The 16,182-nt window shown below is 47.2% G+C and overlaps 1 protein-coding gene across 1 annotated transcript in view; it reads left to right on the top strand.

Moving 5' to 3' along the window:
• The first annotated feature begins 696 nt into the window (after positions 1-696).
• Positions 697-16,182, top strand: part of LOC106582371 (DNA-binding protein SATB2) — a 103,700-nt gene continuing 88,214 nt past the window's right edge. Inside the window, exon 1 of the mRNA XM_045704812.1 lies at positions 697-2,003. The gene's annotated coding sequence lies outside the window, so the exon portion shown is untranslated. The remainder of the gene's footprint in view (positions 2,004-16,182) is intronic.

Below are 16,182 nucleotides of genomic sequence, written 5' to 3'. Positions count from 1 at the left end.
GAGGCTAAACTGTGCGTCTCGAAGGCATGAGTAGCGTCGTGTGGCCGGTCCTCACATGTACTGATGCCCATCAATGTGATGTATCACACTGTCTTTCCGAGGTTTTTGGGTCGGTTGCAGGTAAATGAGCATTTCCCTGTCATCAAATATTTTACAAATGGTCCAAAGCTTTGACTGTGTTAATTAACAGCAAAACGATATATATTTGTTGGTTTGTTTGTTGTGCATGCACGCTCATATGGCCAACACATTATAGTATTCTTTAAAATACATCTAATATCCAATTTAATCTGAAGAATTTGAGTCTTGACCCACTGGATACAGATGTCAATTCAAGGTCTATTCTACGTTGATTTAACGTCATTTCATTGAAATGACGTTAAAACAACGTTGATTCAGTCAGTGTGTGCCAAGGTGGGCAATGAGACAGAAAGTAAAGGCAGACAGCGAAGTTAACCCTTCAACAGTGCCAGGCTGCCAACCATGAAGTGGCATATACGTTTTTCATCACCATCACACCGTGTGCTATTGAAAGTGACCTTAAATATATCAGAGCCTGCAACAAAAAATAAAACAGAGCTTATCAAATATCTAGGACAGATTGTTTTGTGTGGCTCTCTCGTTTTTGTGCTACATAGAGCGCCGAGGTCGTCCTGACTTTAGGACATAAACGAGAGGGCCACACAAAACTATTTGGCCTCATTATGTATTAAAAGCCAGTGACATCTGTCTGTCTATCAAGAATGTGGTTTATTATTAACTGCTTTCACCTGACAGTGCACTCGTGTTGTATTTACACAAGACATCTAATAAAACAGACGGGCAGAGGCAGGGACGCCTATTTAGTCCACGTTTATTAGACTACTGATATCGTTGTTGAGCATGGACTTAAACCTCACCCTTTTCTATATCATCTGCCTACCAATCTACTCTGATGATAGGCTTGCTATTCATTGTTGTTTATTATCAGTAATGACATCATTTGTATCTGACACAGGCACACATTGTATCAAATATATGTGAATGGCAATGACGAACAGTCTCGCCAAATCTGATGTTTAAAAGGAAAAAGCCTAATAAGTGCAAAATATTATGACTTTTATATTAGTTGGATTTAAGCAAGACACCAAGGAATGAATAGGCCAAATGACTTTTGATGCCTCCTCCCCTCTCCCCTGCGCTCGCTTCCGTCTCTCTCCACGCCTCTCTGCCTCTCGCCTCCCTCTTTCACGAACCAGCCTGTCAGTTAGCGGGCCGGTTCACACCGGACTGATTGAACGTGACACAATCAGATTGCTCTCCGCGAAACTCTAACCGTTTGGCGGATATCAAGTTTCTTCAGTTCAGACATTATCTGTGTCGCAGACACTGTGATTTCGGTCCGTTTTTCTTTTGTTTGAGGAACTTGGTTGTTTTGCCTGTTGTTACAATTTTCCTGGTTATGATGCGTTTTGTGTTTTTCTTGTTCCCACTGGTGAAGCAGCCACGAGTTCAAAGAATGGCAGATTTGTGCCTTCTCTAACCCGTGACGACTGAAACGACGTGCGATCAAACGACTCCAGCTGTGCGGATTGACAAGGTTCTCTGCGCGGCGAGACGCAGCGGCTCGAGATCCAGCAGGATTTAGCGCTCAAGCAAGCCTCCTACATGCACTGGTCTAGTGCGAAAGAGACACTCTCTCTCTCTCTCTCTCTCTCTCTCTCTCTCTCTCTCTCTCTCTCTCTCTCTCTCTCTCTCTCTCTCTCTCTCTCTCTCTCGCTGAGGCATACACCTCTCTCACACAGACAATAAGCCAACATTGTCTACCCTTGTCACCAATCCTCCCCTTTCTCTCGGACTCGCTCACATCCAGCGCTCCGAGAACGAAGTTGTGTCCAGCGCACCGACCCTAGTCGATTTCCGCCCGTCGTTGATCCGACGCAGCCCAACCCTGGATTCAATACTTTTAATCAATGGACAGAGCCTCCTCAACGGCCAGCAGAGGTACAGACACGCCATAAGCAGTGAGTACAAGTCAGAGGTGTTCCATAGTGACAAACCTCACCGTTTCCATCTATTTCACATGAATTGTAATAAGCCATAATGCTGTATATATTTTCGGACCAGACATGAGCAGCAGCTGTGTTTTGCAGTAATGCAATCATTATGAGAAAGAGAAATCACGTGTTGCGCTCAGGTGTAAAAAGACAATCTGGGGTTTGTTATCAGATTGTTAAAATGTTCGATAGGCTAAACTATTGGTTTAAAATGTTCATGGAATTATTAATAGGCCTATAAACGATATCTATAGCATATCTGCAATTCTACAAAAGTTGTTTACGGTGAGTTTCTCGGCGACTAAATCCATACACCAATCTATTGGTCACATATTTCATCACCAGACTAAACGATTATTATTATTAATATTAATGATATTATTATTATTATTATTATTATTATTAGTAACCTATTATATTAATAGTCCAATGTAATAATATGATGACAATTATTATGTTAGCCTATAGCCGACTGATAAATAATAATATGATTACTAACTATAACAATTCATGATTATCAAGCAATTTCTATAATAATGATTTCACATATGCCGACATACTGTATGTAGCCTATCATTCTGTTTCATCTGATTGATGTGACTCGTGCATAAGAAAGGTCAGACGAATGTCGCTATAGTAGACTAGGGGAAAACGAATGTCCCTATAGTAGACTAGGGGAAAACGAATGTCCCTATAGTAGACTAGGGGAAAACGAATGTCCCTATAGTAGACTAGGGGAAAACGAATGTCCCTATAGTAGACTAGGGGAAAACGAAGGTCCCTATAGTAGACTAGGGGAAAACGAAGAATACACTTCTAGCTATGCATGCAGTCTTTTTTAATTTTGTAAATGTTTATTTCACCTTTATTTAACCAGGTAGGCTAGTTGAGAACAAGTTCTCATTTGCAACTGCGACCTGGCCATGATATCTTCTTTTTTAATGTTTGACTACTTTTTACATGTAGGATTGTGCTCATTTTCAGCTGGTGAAACGGCATACTTCTTCATTGTCAAAGTGAAAACAGTTATTTTGATAACTCCATGGTTGTTATAAGGTGTGATATTTATCTATCAAAAATAGATTATGTATAACACAAATTCAATTTTCTCTCTGTGTTGCCCCTCGTTGGAATTTAATTTACTTTAAAACCTAGGCTATTCAGTGTTCCTGAGAATGCATCAATAGAAACACCTCATTTAGAGTAGAGTTAGCCCTGTAATGCCACACACAAAGGTTCATCTTCCATATTGTCTTGTCTCCATCGAGTAAACGCTTTCAAATTACAAATCATTCATTTACGCTCCTGCATAGGCCGGGTTGCACGTGCTTTTTTAGCGTATCCAGAGTATTTTGTGTTTTGAATATCAGCCTGAGTAAAATTTTAGGCCTACTTTTGAGATTAGGTTTTATAGTGTTTATGGTGACTCATATGGTGAATCTTTTTGCCCCAGAAAAGATAATCGTTAGAGTGAATAATTTATCAATTCACTAAGGACTAGGTTAGGAGACATGCGCTGCTCTCGCGAACGTGTGTTTGTCCCAAAATGGAACATATTTCTTTATATTTGTGTGTGTGTGTGTGTGTGTGTGTGTGTGTGTGTGTGTGTGTGTGTGTGTGTGTGTGTGTGTGTGTGTGTGTGTGTGTGTGTGTGTGTGTGTGTGTGTGTGTGTGTGTGTGTGTGTGTGCTTATTTAGGTTGTCTTTTACTTTGACTAATATGTAACCTTATTGAAGATTTGGACTTAACTGTCTTAGGAAAATCACATCATGTAGCCTACTTTGTGAAACTGCGACATGATTAGCATTTTCTTAGAGCTCTCTTGTTGAACTTTTTAATGACTGAATGACTGAGCCATTACTTTTTGAAGTTATAAATTAACAGACACGTTTTTAATTTAGAATGACGTGAATTTCCACTCATGGTGTTAATGAAAAGATACATATTAACTAATTAATTCATCAAATTATGTAGTCAATATGTAGCGAATTAGTTTTGTTGTCATTTGTTGGACATTAGCCTATATTATTTTAAACCTATATTAAATATAATTAAATGTATTCTAATTAATTAATATCATATTTTAGGCTTATAATAATACGATCATGTGTCTTCTAACCATCCTAATTAAAAGCTATATGCCAAAACGCGTTGGTAGGCTAATGAATAACAAACAAACACTTTCTATTGATCTGCCATTCCTCAAAAGGTGGCTGAATAATTTTCACATTTCTAATTTGCTCTTCTGACCCTAGTTAGACTGCGAAGCAGCTACGGAAGCCTGAACAGTTTCCAGTTCACAATAGAACATTTCGTCATTTGTCTAACTGTATAGCTCGTTCCTAAAACTCTAGCGTTAATACAAATGCATGCACACTATTTGTTAGATTTAAATCTTATCATGTATGGATTGATTAGTGGCTAATAGGCACGTAATGGTATGGGCATATATGTTTTATTACCTGTATAATATTCCACATAGCTACTTCGATCTCATCCTGTATTAGGCATGGCATACTTTCACCGAATTCAACAGCTATACCTCCAATACTAATGAGAAGAGCATGGACGTATAGACTGGTAATGAGCTTTATGTAACAAAGTTATGAATCCCACACGGCATCAGTGACAGTGGAGGTAAGCTAGTCTGTCTCTCATTTTCACAGAGGGGGTCGTCTGATCCGATCCTTAACAGGCCTCTCCCTCGGCCTACAAATCTCTCTCATGCACATACCAATTACGCTCGTTTTTTTCTTCTGTGAGACATCGTCAATAGGAGGCCACGGGCAACCAAACAGGCAAGTAAGTCAGGAAGCAACCTTAAAACGCAAATGTTGCCAATACAATAATAAGGTCTACGTTTCCTCTTGCAATCAATACGGGCAACGTGCGATCAGGGGTTGAAGTAACGCTGCGTTTCAGACTAAATGGAAAACAGTCGCTCACATCATTAAGTCAAAAGCAATAGTTGTGGCAATAGTTTTAAATGGCACTAAAAGCTATTCTTATTAGCCCCCAAATTCTCAAGTAGGGTCTAAATACGTAGATTATCAACAGACCAAACACAGTGATCAGCACCCACGATGAAGTATCCAGTTACACGGAGACTGACTGCTCGTCCTGGCCCACAACCAGTAGGTCTCAAGTAAATGTCACTTTGGGGAGTAGCACTGGCAAAAACGTCTAGGCCAATTCTAGTATAGTAGAGAGAGAGACATCAGTCATATTAGTTTTATTGTTGCCACCAGTCAGTGGGATGGAACCATTCTTTTATTACAATTGTCATCAACGACCATTTTCTCTTTTACATTAAACGTGTCTCTTGTATGTTTGAGTAAACAGAGCAGTCCAACAAAGTTATGTGCCAAGCCGAAAGAGACATGAATTTGTGTCAGCTCTTAAAATTGAGCCTTTTTTTAATTCACACCAGATCTCGCTTAAAGTTTGCGTATATGTTGAGATGTTGGCACAGAGCTCACATTTTCTCGGCACTGGAAGGAACTGACTTTAAAGCGCGCACAAGCGCGTGTCATAACCGAAGTAATAGATTTTTTTAAATTATGGAAATCCGACTTTTCACCGTGCCTTTTCTCATACCATTTCTTGAATTTCGCCTGAGAGTTATGTGAATTCAAAACTATGATTTGTATTACTTCAGGAAATGTTTTTCAACTGTCTTTGACCCCGATGCCAACTGACATTTATTTCTTCATTTTCAGTAATTTAGCAGATGCTCTTATCCAGAGCTACTTACAGGAACAATTAGGGTATGTTCAAGGGCATATCAACAGATTTTTCACATATTCGGCTCGGGGATTTGACTTTTCGATCACAGACCCAACGCTCTTTAGGGCTAGGCTACGTGCTGCCTTAAGATGCACATCATCATCAAAGGGCATCATCCGCAAATTTGAATATTTGAAATCAGAGCGACTTAAGCGAAAGTATTCCCGACTTAACTTTCTCCCCCCAGCAATACTGTAGGCCTATCTACATTTATTTAAATAATCACAGCCAATTTGATAATGAAGGTGGCTGTTTTGGGGGAATGCTATACACAAGAGTCAATAATTCAGCTGCGTAATGAAATACTCAAATGTGTCAAGATTGCATCAAAAGCAGTATGCTAAAAATGAGACTTGTCAATGAGACTTGTCACCGCTGCATTTTTGCCATATCCCTCGATCCCACCTCCCTCTCTCCATACCTCCATCCTCAACCCCGCCCTCCATCCCTCCACCCCTTCATCCATCCCTCCATCCTCCATCCCTCCGCATATCCTGTTCACTTCTCTTCCCCTCCTACCCCTGCTCTGTTCTCTCCTCTCTCTGTCTATTTTTCCTGTGTGAACCCAGCAATCTGTGTTCACATATCAGTGGTGTGCCTATGCTATGAAACAGCAGATTAGATATCAGCGGGGATGGTCTATTGGGAAATAAAGGGCATACTAATAACAACTTCAATGTAGTGCTCCAAATGGTAGCTTCTAGTCTTCGATCGTGTGTTCGATTCCCACTGGGAACACCCATACGATAAAATGTATTCACGCATGACTGTAAGTCGCTTTGGATAGTTATTATGGCATAATATAAATGAATACACTGGACATATAAGTGCTAAACTATATGTTACTGTAAAGCCTAGAGGGATTGATGGTGTCTGAGCCGCAGCCATTCCTCTTCTGGTGAGTCTGGTGTGATTCTGGTGTGATCTAGGCTGAGGTGGGACTGAGTTGAGTTGGCTTTGGCATGTAGTGTGTGCAAAGCAGCAGCCCTGTTGATGTGGCATGCCTGTTACTGTGTAAATTATCTAGTGGCCGTCACAGCCGTCCACACAGCACACCATACACAGCACACCATACACAGCACACCATACACAGCACACCATACACAGCACGCCATACACAGCACACCATACACAGCACACCAAACACAGCACACCAAACACAGCACAACATACACAGCACACCATACACATCACACCATACACAGCACACCATGCACAGCACACAGCACACCATACACAGCACACCATACACAGCACACAGCACACCATACACAGCACACCATACACATCACACCATACACAGCACACCATACACATCACACCATACACAGCACACCATACACAGCACACCATACACAGCACACCATACACAGCACACCATACACAGCACACAGCACACCATACACAGCACACCATACACAGCACGCCATACACAACACGCCATACACAGCATGCCATACACAGCACGCCATACACAGCACGCCATACACAGCACACCATACACAGCACACAGCACACCATACACAGCACACCATACACAGCACATCATACACAGCACGCCATACACAGCACGCCATACACAGCACACCATACACAGCACACCATACACAGCACGCCATACACAGCACACCATACACAGCACACCATACACATCACACCATACACAGCACACCATACAAAGCACACCATACACAGCACGCCATACACAGCACGCCATACACAGCACGCCATACACAGCACGCCATACACAGCACGCCATACACAGCACGCCATACACAGCACGCCATACACAGCACGCCATACACAGCACGCCATACACAGCACACCATACACATCACACCATACACAGCACACCATACACATCACACCATACACAGCACACCATACACATCACACCATACACAGCACACCATACACAGGAGATCAGGACATAGTGGGTGTGAGGCCACTGCTCCAGTGTTATTGTTGTCACGCGGAAGGCTCAGTTTGTGTGTGTGTCTCTGTTAGTGTGTGTGTGCATGCGTGCGTGAATGCTTGCGTGTGTGTGGTGTGTGTGGTCCCAGACTGTGTTAGTCAGAGGGCTGACCTAGGGTCCCATGTGTGTGTCTGTGAGTCAGTGTGTGGTCCCTGGAAGTGTCAAAGCAGCCAGCCTGTGTTGTGTGTGGCTTGTGGTTTGCACGTGTGCGTGTGTGTGTGTGTGTGTAGATGCATGCCCGCATATGTGTGTGTGTTTTCCTGTGTACGTGCGTGTGTGCATGCACAAAGGGTGGGGTTATAAAGTCCTGCTGTTAACTCTTATCAAATGAGATGTTTATGAGAGAGCTAAACATGTTCACCAGAAGGGCCCTCTCCCCCTCTAACTCCCCTTTAACTCCCCCTTTCTCTCCAACTCTCCCCCCTCTCCAACTCTCCCCCCTCTCCAACTCTCCCCCTCTAACTCCCCTTTAACTCCCCCTCTCTCTCCAACTCTCCCCCCTCTACAACTCTCGCCCTCTAACTCCCCCTCTCTCCAAATCTCCCCCTCTCTCTCCAACTCTCCCCCTCTCTCTCCAACTCCCCCTCTCTCTCCAACTCTCCCCCTCTCTCCAACTCTCCCCCTCTCTCCAACTCCCCCTCTCTCTACAACTCCCCCCTCTCTCCAACTCCCCCTCTCTCTACAACTCTCCCCCTCTCTCCAAATCTCCCCCCTCTCTCTCCAACTCTCCCCCTCTCTCTCCAACTCCCCCCCTCTCTCCAACTCCCCCTCTCTCTACAACTCTCCCCCTCTCTCTCCAACTCTCCCCCTCTCTACAACTCTCCCCCTCTCTCCAACTCTCCCACTCTCTCTACAACCCCCCCTCTCTCCAACTCCCCCTCTCTCTACAACTCTCCCCTCTCTCTCCAACTCTCCCCCTCTCTCCAACTCTCCCCCTCTCTCCAACTCTCCCGCTCTCTACAACTCTCCCCCTCTCTCTCCAACTCTCCCCCTCTCTCCAACTCTCCCACTCTCTCTACAACTCCCCCCTCTCTCCAACTCCCCCTCTCTCTACAACTCTCCCCCTCTCTCTCCAACTCTCCCCCTCTCTCCAACTCTCCCCCTCTCTCCAACTCTCCCCCCTCTCTACAACTCTCCCCCTCTCTCCAACTCTCCCCCTCTCTACAACTCTCCCATCTCCCCACCCCCCCTCTCCAACTCATCCCCCCTCTCCAAATCTCCCCAACTCTCCCCCTCTCTCTCCAACTCTCCCCCTCTCTCCAACTCCCCCTCTCTCTCCAACTCTCCCCCCCTCTCTCCAACTCTCCCCCTCTCTCCAACTCTCCCGCTCTCTACAACTCTCCCCCTCTCTCTCCAACTCTCCCCCTCTCTCCAACTCTCCCCCTCTCTACAACTCTCCCCCTCTCTCTCCAACTCTCCCCTTCTCTACAACTCTCCCCCTCTCTCCAACTCTCCCCCTCTCTCTCCAACTCCCCTCTCTCTCCAACTCTCCCCCCTCTCTCCAACTCTCCCCCTCTCTCTCCAACGCTCCCCCTCTCTCTCCAACTCTCCCCTCTCTTTACAACTCCCCCTCTCTCCAACTCTCCCCCTCTCTCTACAACCCCCCCTCTCCAACTATCCCCTTCTCTCTCCAACTCCCCCATCTCCCCCACCCCCCCCCTCTCCAACTCATCCCCCCTCTCCAAATCTCCCCAACTCTCCCCCTCTCTCTCCAACTCTCCCCCTCTCTCCAACTCTCCCCCTCTCTCTCCAACTCTCCCCCTCTCTCCAACTCTCCCGCTCTCTACAACTCTCCCCCTCTCTCTCCAACTCTCCCCTTCTCTACAACTCTCCCCCTCTCTCTCCAACTCTCCCTCTCTCTACAACTCTCCCTCTAACTCCCCCTCTAACTTCAACTCCCCCTCTCTCTACAACTCCCCCTCTCTCCAACTCCCCCTCTCTCTCCAACTCTCCCCCTCTCTCCAAATCTCCCCTCTCTCTCCAACTCTCCCCCTCTCTCCAACTCCCCCTCTCTCTACAACTCCCCCTCTCTCCAACTCCCCCTCTCTCTCCAACTCTCCCCCTCTCTCCAACTCTCCCCTCTCTCTCCAACTCCCCCTCTCTCTCCAACTCTCCCCCTCTCTCCAACTCTCCCCCTCTCTCTCCAACGCTCCCCTCTCTCTCCAACTCTCCCCCTCTCTCTACAACTCCCCCCCTCTCTCCAACTCCCCTCTCTCTCTCCAACTCTCCCCCTCTCTCCAAATCTCCCCCTCTCTCTCCAAATCTCCCCCTCTCTCTCCAACTCTCCCCCTCTCTCTCCAACTCCCCCTCTCTCTCCAACTCTCCCCCTCTCTCCAACTCTCCCCCTCTCTCCAACTCCCCCTCTCTCTACAACTCCCCCCTCTCTCCAACTCCCCCTCTCTCTACAACTCTCCCCCTCTCTCCAAATCTCCCCCTCTCTCTCCAACTCTCCCCCTCTCTCTCCAACTCCCCCTCTCTCTCCAACTCTCCCCCTCTCTCTCCAACTCTCCCCCTCTCTCCAACTCTCCCGCTCTCTACAACTCTCCCCCCTCTCTCCAACTCTCCCCCTCTCTACAACTCTCCCCCCTCTCTCCAACTCTCCCCCTCTCTACAACTCTCCCATCTCCCCACCCCCTCTCCAACTCATCCCCCCTCTCCAAATCTCCCCAACTCTCCCCCTCTCTCTCCAACTCTCCCCCTCTCTCTCCAACTCTCCCCCTCTCTCTCCAACTCTCCCCCTCTCTCTCCAACTCTCCCCCTCTCTCCAACTCTCCCGCTCTCTACAACTCTCCCCCTCTCTCTCCAACTCTCCCCTTCTCTACAACTCTCCCCCTCTCTCCAACTCTCCCCCTCTCTACAACTCTCCCCCTCTCTCCAACTCCCCCCCTCTCTCCAACTCTCCCCCTCTCTCTCCAACTCCCCCCTCTCTCCAACTCTCCCGCTCTCTACAACTCTCCCCTCTCTCTCCAACTCTCCCCCTCTCTACAACTCTCCCCCTCTCTCCAACTCTCCCCCTCTCTACAACTCTCCCATCTCCCCACCCCCCTCTCCAACTCATCCCCCCTCTCCAAATCTCCCCAACTCTCCCCCTCTCTCTCCAACTCTCCCCTCTCTCTCCAACTCCCCCCTCTCTCCAACTCTCCCCCTCTCTCTCCAACTCTCCCCCTCTCTACAACTCTCCCCCTCTCTCTCCAACTCTCCCCTCTCTCTCCAACTCCCCCTCTCTCTCCAACTCTCCCCCTCTCTCCAACTCTCCCCCTCTCTCTCCAACGCTCCCCCTCTCTCTCCAACTCTCCCCCTCTCTTTACAACTCCCCCTCTCTCCAACTCTCCCCCTCTCTCTACAACCCCCCTCTCCAACTATCCCCTTCTCTCTCCAACTCCCCCATCTCCCCCACCCCCCCTCTCCAACTCATCCCCCTCTCCAAATCTCCCCAACTCTCCCCCTCTCTCTCCAACTCTCCCCCTCTCTCCAACTCTCCCGCTCTCTACAACTCTCCCCCTCTCTCTCCAACTCTCCCCCTCTCTACAACTCTCCCCCTCTCTCCAACTCTCCCCCTCTCTACAACTCTCCCCCTCTCTACAACTCTCCCCCTCTCTCTCCAACTCTCCCCCTCTCTCTCCAACTCCCCCTCTCTATCAACTCTCCCCCTCTCTCCAACTCTCCCCCTCTCTCTCCAACGCTCCCCCTCTCTCTCCAACTCTCCCCCTCTCTACAACTCCCCCTCTCTCCAACTCCCCCTCTCTCTCTACAACTCTCCCCCTCTCTACAACTCTCCCCCTCTCTCCAACTCTCCCCCTCTCTCTACAACCCCCCCTCTCCAACTATCCCCTTCTCTCTCCAACTCCCCCATCTCCCCACCCCCCTCTCCAACTCATCCCCCCTCTCCAAATCTCCCCAACTCTCCCCCTCTCTCTCCAACTCTCCCCCTCTCTCCAACTCTCCCCCTCTCTCTCCAACGCTCCCCCTCTCTCTCCAACTCTCCCCCTCTCTTTACAACTCCCCCCTCTCTCCAACTCTCCCCCTCTCTCTACAACCCCCCTCTCCAACTATCCCCTTCTCTCTCCAACTCCCCCATCTCCCCCACCCCCCTCTCCAACTCATCCCCCCTCTCCAAATCTCCCCAACTCTCCCCCTCTCTCTCCAACTCTCCCCCTCTCTCTACATTTAACATTTACATTTAAGTCATTTAGCAGACGCTCTTATCCAGAGCGTCTTACAAATTGGTGGATTCACCTCATGATATCCAGTGGAACAACCACTTTACAATAGTGCATCTAAGTCTTTTAAGGGGGGGGGGGGTTAGAAGGATTACTTTATCCTATCCTAGGTATTCCTTAAAGAGGTGGGGTTTCAGGTGTCTCCGGAAGGTGGTGATTGACTCCGCTGTCCTGGCGTCGTGAGGGAGCTTGTTCCACCTTTGGGGTGCCAGAGCAGCGAACAGTTTTGACTGGGCTGAGCGGGAACTGTGCTTCCTCAGAGGTAGGGAGGCGAGCAGGCCAGAGGTGGATGAGCGCAGTGCCCTTGTTTGGGTGTAGGGCCTGATCAGAGCCTGAAGGTTGTTGTGGTGGCGCGGCAGGTTCTTGCCAGGATGGTGCTATCATATTAATACCCAATGGTAAGCAGCTTTCTGCCAATCCCTCCTCCCCAGTACACACAAGAGAGAGAGAGAGATAAAGTGGAAAAAGAGAGAAAGAGAGGGAAATAGAGAGAGAGAGAGAGAGAAGGAAAGAAAGAAAAAGAAAGAGAGGGAAATAAAGAGAGAGAGAAGGAAAGAAAGAAAAAGAAGGAAAGAGCGGAGGAGAAAATAGCAGCACCTCAAATATCTCTCCCTTTACCCATCTTTTATCGCTGTCATAGAGAGCAGCAAATCAAAACAAAGTTTATTTGTCACGTGCCCCGAATACAACAGGTGTAGACCTTACAGTGAAATGCTTACTTACAGGCTCTAACCAATAGTGCGAAAAAAGGTATGTGTGTGTATGTGTGTGTATGTGTGTTTGTGTGGGTAAGTAAAGAAATAAAACAACAGTAAAAGGACATTTGAAAATAAGAGTAACAAGGCTACATACAGACACCAGTTAGTCAGGCTGATTGAGGTAGTATGTACATGTAGATATGGTTAAAGTGACTATATATGATGATCAGAGAGTAGCAGTAGCATAAAAGAGGGCGGGTGGGACACAATGCAGATAGCCTGGTTAGCCAATGTGCGGGGGCACTGGTTGGTCGGGCCAATTGAGGTAGTATGTACATGAATGTATAGTTAAAATGACTATGCATATATGATAAACAGAGAGTAGCAGCAGCGTAAAAGAGGGGTTGGGGGGAGGGGCACACAATGCAAATAGTCCAGGTAGCCATTTGATTACCTGTTCAGGAGTCTTATGGCTTGGGGGTAAAAACTGTTGAGAAGCCTTTTTGTCCTAGACTTGGCACTCCGGTACCGCTTGCCATGCAATAGTAGAGAGAACAGTCTATGACTGGGGTGGCTGGGGTCTTTGACAATTTTTAGGGCCTTCCTCTGACACCGCCTGGTGTAGAGGTCCTGGATGGCAGGCATCTTTGCCCCAGGGATGTACTGGGCCGTACACACTACCCTCTGAAGTGCCTTCCAGTCGGAGGCCGAGCAATTGCCGCACCAGGCAGTGATGCAACCGGTCAAGATGCTCTCGATGTTGCAGCTGTAGAAACTTTTGAGGATCTCAGGACCCATGCCAAATCTTTTTAGTTTCCTGAGGGGGAATAGGCTTTGTCGTGTCCTCTTCATGACTGTCTTGGTGTGTTTGGACCATTCTAGTTTGTTGTTGATGTGGACACCAAGGAACTTGAAGCTCTCAACCCGCTCCACTACAGCCCTGTCGATGAGAATGGGGGCATGCTCGGTCCTCCTTTTCCTGTAGTCCACAATCATCTCCTTAGTCTTGGTTACGTTGAGGCAGAGGTTGTTATTCTGACACAACCCGGCCAGATCTCTGACCTCCTCCCTATAGGCTGTCTCATCATTTTCAGTGATCAGGCCTACCACTGTTGTGTCGTCTGCAAACTTAATGATGGTGTTGGAGTCGTGCCTGGCCATGCAGTCGTGGGTGAACAGGGAATACAGGAGGGGACTGAGCACGCACCCCTGGGGAGCTCCAGTGTTGAGGATCAGCGTGGCAGATGTGTTGCTACCTACCCTCACCACCTGGGGGCGGCTCGTCAGGAAGTCCAGGATCCAGTTGCAGAGGGAGGTGTTTAGTCCCAGGATCCTTAGCTTAGTGATGAGCTTCGTGGGCACTATGGTGTTGAACGCTGTGCTGTAGTCAATGAATAGCATTCTCACATAGGTGTTCCTTTTGTCCAGGTGGGAAAGGGCAGTGTGGAGTGCAATAGAGATTGCATCATCTGTGGATCTGTTTGGGCGGTATGCAAATTGGAGTGGGTCTAGGGTTTCTGGGATAATGGTGTTGATGTGAGCCAGCATTAGCCAAAAGTATGATAGCCCTGCTGTAAAACAGGACTTTGTCCCAAATGACACCCTTTTCCATATGTAGTGCACTATTTTTTTTACCAGGGCTCATAGGGATCTCATCTAAAGTAGTGCACTATACAGGGTGCCATTTGGAACACGGCCAGGTGTTTATTGGAGAACAGAGCTCTGCTGAGTGTACGTTCACTAATGTTATTAATCTAATCTTAACTGGTAATATGGTTAATAATGTGTCATAAGCCCTTCTACCTTCCTGCTTTGCATTTCTATGGTGGAGCCTTTCTTTAATACAATCTTATCACACTGTTAGCAAATAGATAGGTTCCTGTGGGACAGGCTAGGCATGTGTGGTTTACTATGTGGGGAGGAAGAGCTACTGGAAATTTGGCTCTCTCGTTTTCTCTTTAGCTGTTTAGCCTTCCTCTGTTTTTGTGCTCTGTATCTCCATAGGTTATCTGCATTTTGTCTTTTCCATCATTCACTTTATATGTGTATTCTTGCAGACTATATTTCTCTGTGTTCTTACTTACAACGTTTCTCCTCCACTCGCTTTTGTTCTCCGTCTGTCCTAATACAATCTCTCCCTCTCGCACCCTCTCTCATCCCCAATCAAGCTCACCCTCATCCTGTCACTCACCCCTCACCCTGTCTCTCACCCCTCAATCTATCACTCACTCCTCACCCTGTCACTCACCCTGTCTCTCACCCATCAATCTATCCCTCACTCCTCACCCTGTCACTCACCCCTCACCCTGTCACTCACCCCTCACCCTGTCTCTCACCCCTCAATCTATCACTCACCGCTCAACCTGTCGCTTCCCCCTCACCCTGTCACTCACCCCTCAACCTGTCACTCACCCCTCAACCTGTCACTCACCCCTCAGTCTGTCCCTTTTACTGTCTATTCATCTCTCTATCTCTGTAACTCTCTGTAACTCTCTGTAACTCTCTGTAACTTTCTCTCTCTCTCTCTCTCTCTCTCTCTCTCTCTCTCTCTCCATAGTGTTTATGTTTGTAAGTACACTTAGATCTGTAGAACAACATTTCCTGGCCTCAGTTTTCTGTGTGTGGCACAGCTGGCTCAGAGCAACTCTCCCTTTCCTGTCAGAAAATGGAGCAGAAAAGACAAGGAAGAGGGAGAGAAAGACAGCTAAGAAAAGAGAGGAGGTGGAAGGGGAGGATAGAGGAGGGTAGAGAAGAAAAGAGAGAGAGAAGGTGAATGAGAGAGAGAGAGGAGGGTGAATGAGAGAGAGAGAGAGAGAGAGAGGGGGGTGAATAAGAGGGAGAGAGAGGAGGTAAATGAGAGGGAGAGAGAGAGAGAGAGGGGGGTGAATGAGAGGGAGAGAGGAGGTAAATGAGAGGGAGAGAGAGAGAAGAAAAGAGAGAGGAGAGGAATGAGAGGGAGAGAGAGAGAGAAGAAAAGAGAGAGAGGAGATGAATGAGAGGGAGAGAGAGGGAAAGAGAGAGAGGAAAATATAGGAGGTGTACAAGAGAAGAGAGGGAGATACAGTCTCGTTGGTTTTACTGCTATACACAGTTCCACCCTGTCATTTGACTGCACAATTCTAAGAATGAATATGAGTTGGCCGATGGCACCAGTATTACAAAGGATGATGGAAACTCATGAATACTCTTTGCTCTGTGTCTCGTACAGTGTAGGAAGGTTTAGAATTACACGTGTGTGTTTGTGTGTTTCACGGATTGTTTATAGGTGTGTTCATTGCTCTGTAGTATTGTCCCATCAGTAAGGGTGGGTCTGTATTTTTCCTTTGTGATCTTACGTCTGTGCCTGTGCATTTGTTGTGTCTGTGTGAGACTGTGAAATTTAGGAGTAGCCAATTTTGAATTGTAGATTAAACCTTAGTGTCCAAGATAATCAAGGTTGTAAATTTCAAGTGAGTTTGTATCTAGTA

Source organism: Salmo salar, chromosome ssa21 (assembly GCF_905237065.1).
Source record: "Salmo salar chromosome ssa21, Ssal_v3.1, whole genome shotgun sequence".
Lineage (NCBI taxonomy): Eukaryota > Metazoa > Chordata > Actinopteri > Salmoniformes > Salmonidae > Salmo > Salmo salar.
The sequence above is the reverse complement of the archived record's forward strand: the minus strand, read 5'-3'. Positions and strand labels throughout refer to the sequence as shown.